This window comes from Triticum aestivum, chromosome 5B (assembly GCF_018294505.1).
Source record: "Triticum aestivum cultivar Chinese Spring chromosome 5B, IWGSC CS RefSeq v2.1, whole genome shotgun sequence".
Taxonomy (NCBI): Eukaryota; Viridiplantae; Streptophyta; class Magnoliopsida; order Poales; family Poaceae; genus Triticum; species Triticum aestivum.
In genome coordinates, this window is record NC_057807.1 from 10903903 (window position 1) to 10912395 (window position 8493).

The window sequence follows — 8493 nt, forward strand, 5'->3', positions numbered from 1 at the left end:
ATTAACACTTGCAGTTTTGGCCGATTCTGGCCCGTTTCGTGGATTATTACTCACCGTTTTTGGGCCCCGAAGCGATTTTCTTGTTTGATGTACCCCAAGGTGCGCTTACGTGCATGACATTAACACTCACCGTTTTGGCCGATTCTGGCCCGTTTCGTGGACTATTACTCACCGTTTTGGGGTCCGGAGCGATTTTCTTGGTTGATGAACCCCAATGTGCGCTTACGTGCATGACATTAACACTCGCCGTTTTGGCCTATTCTGGCCTGTTTTGTGGACTATTAGTCACCATTTTCGGGTCCCGGGCGATTTTTATAGTTGCTAAACCCCTAGGTGCGCTTACGTATCATTCATCAACACTCACCGTTTTGGCCGATTCTGACATGTTTCATGGACATTTACTCATCGTTTTGGGGTAAGGAGCAATTTCCACGGTTACTGTACCCCGAGGTGCGCTTACCTGTACGTCATTAACACTCGCTATTTTGGCCGATTGTAGCCTGTTCCGTGGACTATTACTCACCATTTTGGGGTCTCGGAGCGATTTTTATGGTTGCTGAAGCCCAAGGTGTGCTTAAGTGTCGTTCTTCAACACTCGCAATTTTGGCCGATTCTGTCCCGTTTCATGGGCTATTACACATCGATTTGGGGTTCCGGAGCGATTTTCATGGTTACTGAACCCCAATGTGCGCTTACGTGCAGGCCATTAACACTCGCTGTTTTGGCCTATTCTGGCCTAATTTGTGGACTACTAGTCACCGTTTTCGGGTCCAGGACGATTTTTATAGTTGCTGAACCCCTAGGTGCGCTTACGTATCATTCACCAACACTCACCGTTTTGGTCGATTTTGACCCGTTTCATGGACTATTACTCATCGTTTTGGGGTAAGAAGCAATTTCCACGGTTATTGAACCCCGAGGTACGCTTACGTGTACGTCATTAACACTCGCTATTTTGGCCGATTGTAGCTTGTTATGCGGACTATTACTCACCATTTTGGGGTCTCGGAGCGATTTTTTTGGTTGTTGAAGCCCAAGGTGTGCTTACGTGTCGTTCTTCAACACTCGCAATTTTGGCCGATTCCCGTTTCATGGGCTATTACACATCGATTTGGGGTTCCGGAGCGATATTCATGGTTACTGAAACCCAATGTGCGCTTACATGCAGGTCATTAACACTTGCAGTTTTGGCCGATTCTGGCCCGTTTCGTGGATTATTACTCACCGTTTTTGGGCCCCGAAGCGATTTTCTTGTTTGATGTACCCCAAGGTGCGCTTACGTGCATGACATTAACACTCACCGTTTTGGCCGATTCTGGCCTGTTTCGTGGACTATTACTCACCGTTTTGGGGTCCGGAGCGATTTTCTTGGTTGATGAACCCCAATGTGCGCTTACGTGCATGACATTAACACTCGCCGTTTTGGCCTATTCTGGCCTGTTTTGTGGACTATTAGTCACCATTTTCGGGTCCCGGGCGATTTTTATAGTTGCTGAACCCCTAGGTGCGCTTACGTATCATTCATCAACACTCACCGTTTTGGCCGATTCTGACATGTTTCATGGACATTTACTCATCGTTTTGGGGTAAGGAGCAATTTCCACGGTTACTGTACCCCGAGGTGCGCTTACCTGTACGTCATTAACACTCGCTATTCTGGCCTTATTACTCACCGTTTTTGGGCCCCGAAGCGATTTTCTTGTTTTATGTACCCTAAGGTGCGCTTACGTGCATGACATTAACACTCACCGTTTTGGCCGATTCTGGCCCGTTTCGTGGACTATTACTCACCGTTTTGGGGTCCCGGAGCGATATTCTTGGTTGATGAACCCCAAGGTCTGCTTACGTGCATGACATTAACACTCACTGTTTTGGCCTATTCTGGCCTAATTTGTGGACTACTAGTCACCTTTTTCGGGTCCAGGACGATTTTTATAGTTGCTGAACCCCTAGGTGCGCTTACGTATCATTCATCAACACTCACCGTTTTGGTCGATTTTGACCCGTTTCACGGACTATTACTCATCGTTTTGGGGTAAGAAGCAATTTCCACGGTTACTGAACCCCGAGGTGCGCTTACGTGTACGTCATTAACACTCGCTATTTTGGCCGATTGTAGCTTGTTATGTGGACTATTACTCACCATTTTGGGGTCTCAGAGCGATTTTTATGGTTGTTGAATCCCAAGGTGTGCTTACGTGTCGTTCTTCAACACTCGCAATTTTGGCCGATTCCCGTTTTAGGGGCTATTACACATCGATTTGGGGTTCCGGAGCGATATTCATGGTTACTGAAACCCAATGTGCGCTTACATGCAGGTCATTAACACTTGCAGTTTTGGCCGATTCTAGCCCGTTTCGTGGATTATTACTCACCGTTTTTGGGCCCCGAAGCGATTTTCTTGTTTGATGTACCCCATGGTGCGCTTACGTGCATGACATTAACACTCACCGTTTTGGGGTCCGGAGCGATTTTCTTGGTTGATGAACCCCAATGTGCGCTTACGTGCATGACATTAACACTCGCCGTTTTGGCCTATTCTGGCCTGTTTTGTGGACTATTAGTCACCGTTTTTGGGTCCCGGGCGATTTTTATAGTTGCTGAACCCCTAGGTGCGCTTACGTATCATTCATCAACACTCACCGTTTTGGCCGATTCTGACATGTTTCATGGACATTTACTCATCGTTTTGGGGTAAGGAGCAATTTCCACGGTTACTGTACCCCGAGGTGCGCTTACCTGTACGTCATTAACACTCGCTATTTTGGCCGATTCTGACCCGTTTCATGGACTATTACTCACCATTTTGGGGTTTCGGAGCGATTTTTATGGTTGCTGAAGCCCAAGGTGTGCTTACGTGTCGTTCTTCAACACTCGCAATTTTGGCCGATTCTGTCCCGTTTCATGGGCTATTACACATCGATTTGGGGTTCCGGAGCGATATTCATGGTTACTGAACCCCAATGTGCGCTTACATGCAGGTCATTAACACTTGCAGTTTTGGCCGATTTGGCCCGTTTCGTGGATTATTACTCACTGTTTTTGGGGTCCCGGAGCGATTTTCTTGGTTGATGAACCTCAATGTGCGCTTACGTGCATGACATTAACACTCGCCATTTTGGCCTATTCTGGCCTGTTTTGTGTACTATTAGTCACCGTTTTCGGGTCCCGGGCGATTTTTATAGTTGCTGAACCCCTAGGTGCGCTTACGTATCATTCATCAACACTCACCGTTTTGGCCGATTCTGACATGTTTCATGGACATTTACTCATCGTTTTGGGGTAAGGAGCAATTTCCACGATTATTGTACCCCGAGGTACGCTTACCTGTACGTCATTAACACTCGCTATTTTGGCCGATTCTGACCCGTTTCATGGACTATTACTCACCATTTTGGGGTTTCGGAGCGATTTTTATGGTTGCTGAAGCCCAAGGTGTGCTTACGTGTCGTTCTTCAACACTCGCAATTTTGGCCGATTCTGTCCCGTTTCATGGGCTATTACACATCGATTTGGGGTTCCGGAGGGATTTTCATGGTTACTGAACCCCAATGTGAACTTACATGCAGGTCATTAACACTTGCAGTTTTGGATTATTACTCACCGTTTTTGGGCCCCGAAGCAATTTTCTTGTTTTATGTACCCAGGGTGCGCTTACATGCATGACATTAACACTCACCGTTTTGGCTGATTCTGGCCCGTTTCGTGGACTATTACTCACCGTTTTGGGGTCCCGGAGCGATATTCTTGGTTGATGAACCCCAAGGTCTGCTTACGTGCATAACATTAACACTCGCTGTTTTGGCCTATTCTGGCCTAATTTGTGGACTACTAGTCACCGTTTTCGGGTCCAGGACGATTTTTATAGTTGCTGAACCCCTAGGTGCACTTACGTATCATTCATCAACACTCACCGTTTTGGTCGATTTTGACCCGTTTCATGGACTATAACTCATCATTTTGGGTTAAGAAGCAATTTCCACGGTTATTGAACCCCGAGGTGCGCTTACGTGCATGACATTAACACTCGCCGTTTTGGCCTATTCTGGCCTAAATTGTGGACTACTAGTCACCGTTTTCGGGTCCCGGGCGATTTTTATAGTTGCGGAACCCCTAGGTGCGCTTACGTATCATTCATCAACACTCACCGTTTTGGTCGATTCTGACATGTTTCATGGACATTTACTCATCGTTTTGGGGTAAGGAGCAATTTCCACGATTACTGTACCCCGAGGTACGCTTACCTGTACGTCATTAACACTCGCTATTTTGGCCGATTCTGACCCGTTTCATGGACTATTACTCACCATTTTGGGGTAAGGAGCAATTTCCACGGTTACTGTACCCCGAGGTATGCTTACCTGTACGTCATTAACACTCACTATTTTGGCCGATTCTGACCCGTTTCATGGACTATTACTCACCATTTTGGGGTTTATGGTTGCTGAAGCCCAAGGTGTGCTTACGTGTCGTTCTTCAACACTCGCAATTTTGGCCGATTCTGTCCCGTTTCATGGGCTATTACACATCGATTTGGGGTTCCGGAGGGATTTTCATGGTTACTGAACCCCAATGTGCACTTACATGCAGGTCATTAACACTTGCAGTTTTGGCGGATTCTGGCCTTATTACTCACCGTTTTTGGGCCCCGAAGCGATTTTCTTGTTTTATGTACCCTAAGGTGCGCTTACGTGCATGACATTAACACTCACCGTTTTGGCCGATTCTGGCCCGTTTCGTGGACTATTACTCACCGTTTTGGGGTCCCGGAGCGATATTCTTGGTTGATGAACCCCAAGGTCTGCTTACGTGCATGACATTAACACTCACTGTTTTGGCCTATTCTGGCCTAATTTGTGGACTACTAGTCACCTTTTTCGGGTCCAGGACGATTTTTATAGTTGCTGAACCCCTAGGTGCGCTTACGTATCATTCATCAACACTCACCGTTTTGGTCGATTTTGACCCGTTTCACGGACTATTACTCATCGTTTTGGGGTAAGAAGCAATTTCCACGGTTACTGAACCCCGAGGTGCGCTTACGTGTACGTCATTAACACTCGCTATTTTGGCCGATTGTAGCTTGTTATGTGGACTATTACTCACCATTTTGGGGTCTCAGAGCGATTTTTATGGTTGTTGAATCCCAAGGTGTGCTTACGTGTCGTTCCTCAACACTCGCAATTTTGGCCGATTCCCGTTTTATGGGCTATTACACATCGATTTGGGGTTCCGGAGCGATATTCATGGTTACTGAAACCCAATGTGCGCTTACATGCAGGTCATTAACACTTGCAGTTTTGGCCGATTCTAGCCCGTTTCGTGGATTATTACTCACCGTTTTTGGGCCCCGAAGCGATTTTCTTGTTTGATGTACCCCATGGTGCGCTTACGTGCATGACATTAACACTCACCGTTTTGGGGTCCGGAGCGATTTTCTTGGTTGATGAACCCCAATGTGCGCTTACGTGCATGACATTAACACTCGCCGTTTTGGCCTATTCTGGCCTGTTTTGTGGACTATTAGTCACCGTTTTTGGGTCCCGGGCGATTTTTATAGTTGCTGAACCCCTAGGTGCGCTTACGTATCATTCATCAACACTCACTGTTTTGGCCAATTCTGACATGTTTCATGGACATTTACTCATCGTTTTGGGGTAAGGAGCAATTTCCACGGTTACTGTACCCCGAGGTGCGCTTACCTGTACGTCATTAACACTCGCTATTTTGGCCGATTGTAGCCTGTTCCGTGGACTATTACTCACCATTTTGGGGTCTCGGAGCGATTTTTATGGTTGCTGAAGCCCAAGGTGTGCTTACGTGTCGTTCTTCAACACTCGCAATTTTGGCCGATTCTGTCCCGTTTCATGGGCGATTACACATCGATTTGGGGTTCCGGAGCGATTTTCATGGTTACTGAACCCCAATGTGCGCTTACGTGCAGGCCATTAACACTCGCAGTTTTGGCCGATTCTGGCCCGTTTCGTGGATTATTACTCACCGTATTTGGGTCCCAAAGCGATTTACTTGGTTGATGTACCCCAAGGTGCGCTTACGTGCATGACATTAACACTCACCGTTTTGGCCGATTATGGCCTGTTTCGTGGACTATTACTCACCGTTTTGGGTTCCCGAAGCAATTTTCTTGGTTGATGAACCCCAAGGTGCGCTTACGTGCATGCCATTAACTCTCGCTGTTTTGGCCTATTCTGGCCTAATTTGTGGACTACTAGTCACCGTTTTCGGGTCCCGGACGATTTTTATAGTTGCTGAACCCCTAGGTGCGCTTACGTATCATTCATCAACACTCACCGTTTTGGTCGATTCTGACCCGTTTCATGGACTATTACTCATCGTTTTGGGGTAAGAAGCAATTTCCACGGTTACTGAACCCCGAGGTGCGCTTACATGTACGTCATTAACACTCGCTATTTTGGCCGATTGTAGCCTGTTTCGTGGACTATTACTCACCATTTTGGGGTCTTGGAGTGATTTTTATGGTTGCTGAAGCCCAAGGTGTGCTTATGACTCACCGTTTCGTGGACTAACACTCGCCGTTTTGGCCTATTCTGGCCTGTTTTGTGGACTATTAGTCACCATTTTGGGGTCCCGGGCGATTTTTATAGTTGCTGAATCCCTAGGTGCGCTTATGTATCATTCATCAACACTCACCGTTTTGGCTGATTCTGACCCGTTTCATGGACTATTACTCATCGTTTTGGGGTAAGGAGGAATTTCCATGGTTACTGAACCCCGAGGTGCGCTTACCTGTACGTCATTAACACTCGCTATTTTGGCCGATTCTGACCCGTTTCATGGACTATTACTCACCATTTTGGGGTCTCGGAGCGATTTTTATGGTTGCTGAAGCCCAAGTTGTGCTTACGTGTCGTTCTTCAACACTCGCAATTTTGGCCGATTCTGTCCCGTTTCATAGGCTATTACACATCGATTTGGGGTTCCGGAGGGATTTTCATGGTTACTGAACCACAATGTGCACTTACATGCAGCTCATTAACACATGCAGTTTTGGCGGATTCTGGCCCGTTTCGTGGATTATTACTCACCGTTTTTGGGCCCCGAAGTGATTTTCTTGTTTGATGTACCCCAAGGTGCGCTTACGTGCATGACATTAACACTCACCGTTTTGGCCGATTCTGGCCCGTTTCGTGGACTATACTCACCGTTTTGGGGTCCCGGAGCGATATTCTTGGTCGATGAACCCCAAGGTCCGCTTACGTGCATGACATTAGCACTCGCTGTTTTGGCCTATTCTGGCCCGTTTTGTGGACTATTAGTCACCGTTTTCTAGTCCCGGTCGATTTTTATAGTTGTTGAACCCCTAGGTGCGCTTGCGTATCGTTCATCAACACTCACCGTTTTGGCCAATTCTGACCCATTTCATGGACTATTACTCATCGTTTTGGGGTAAGGAGCAATTTCCACGGTTACTGAACCCCGAGGTGCGGTTACGTGTAGGTCATTAACACTCGCTATTTTGGTCGATTGTAGCCCGTTTCATGGACTATTACTCACCATTTTGAGGTCCCAGAGCGATTTTTATGGTTGCTGAAGCCAAGGTGCGCTTACGTGTCGTTCTTCACCACTCGCAATTTTGGCCGATTCTATCCCGTTTAATGGGTTATTACACATCGATTTGGGGTTCCGGAGCGATTTTCATGGTTACTGAACCCTAATGTGCGCTTACGTGCAGGCCATTAACACTCGCAATTTTGGCCGATTCTGGCCCATTTCGTGGATTATTACTCACCGTTTTTGGGCCCCGAAGCGATTTTCTTGTTTGATGTACCCCAAGGTGCACTTACATGCATGACATTAACACTCACCGTTTTGGCCGATTCTGGCCCGTTTCGTGGACTATTACACACCATTTTGGGGTCCTGGAGCGATTTTCTTGGTTGATGAACCCCAATGTGCGCTTACGTGCATGACATTAACACTCGCTGTTTTGGCCTTTTCTGGCCTATTTTGTGGACTATTAGTCACCGTTTTTGGGTCCCGGGCGATTTTTATAGTTGCTGAACCCCTAGGTGCGCTTACGTATTATTCATCAACACTCACCATTTTGGCCGATTCTGACATGTTTCATGGACTATTACTCATCGTTTTGGGGTAAGGAGGAATTTCCATGGTTACTGAACCCCGAGGTGCGCTTACCTGTACGTCATTAACACTCGCTATTTTGGCCGATTGTAGCCTGTTTCATGGACTATTACTCACCATTTTGGGGTCTCGCAGCAATTTTTATGGTTGCTGAAGCCCAGGGTTTGCTTACGTGTCATTCTTCAACACTCGCAATTTTGGCCGATTCTGTCCCTATTCATGGGCTATTACACATCGATTTGGGGTTCCGGAGCGATTTTCATGGTTACTGAACCCTAATGTGCGCTTACGTGCAGGCCATTAACACTCGTAGTTTTGGCCGATTCTGGCCCGTTTCGTGGATTATGACTCACCGTTTTTGGGTCCAAA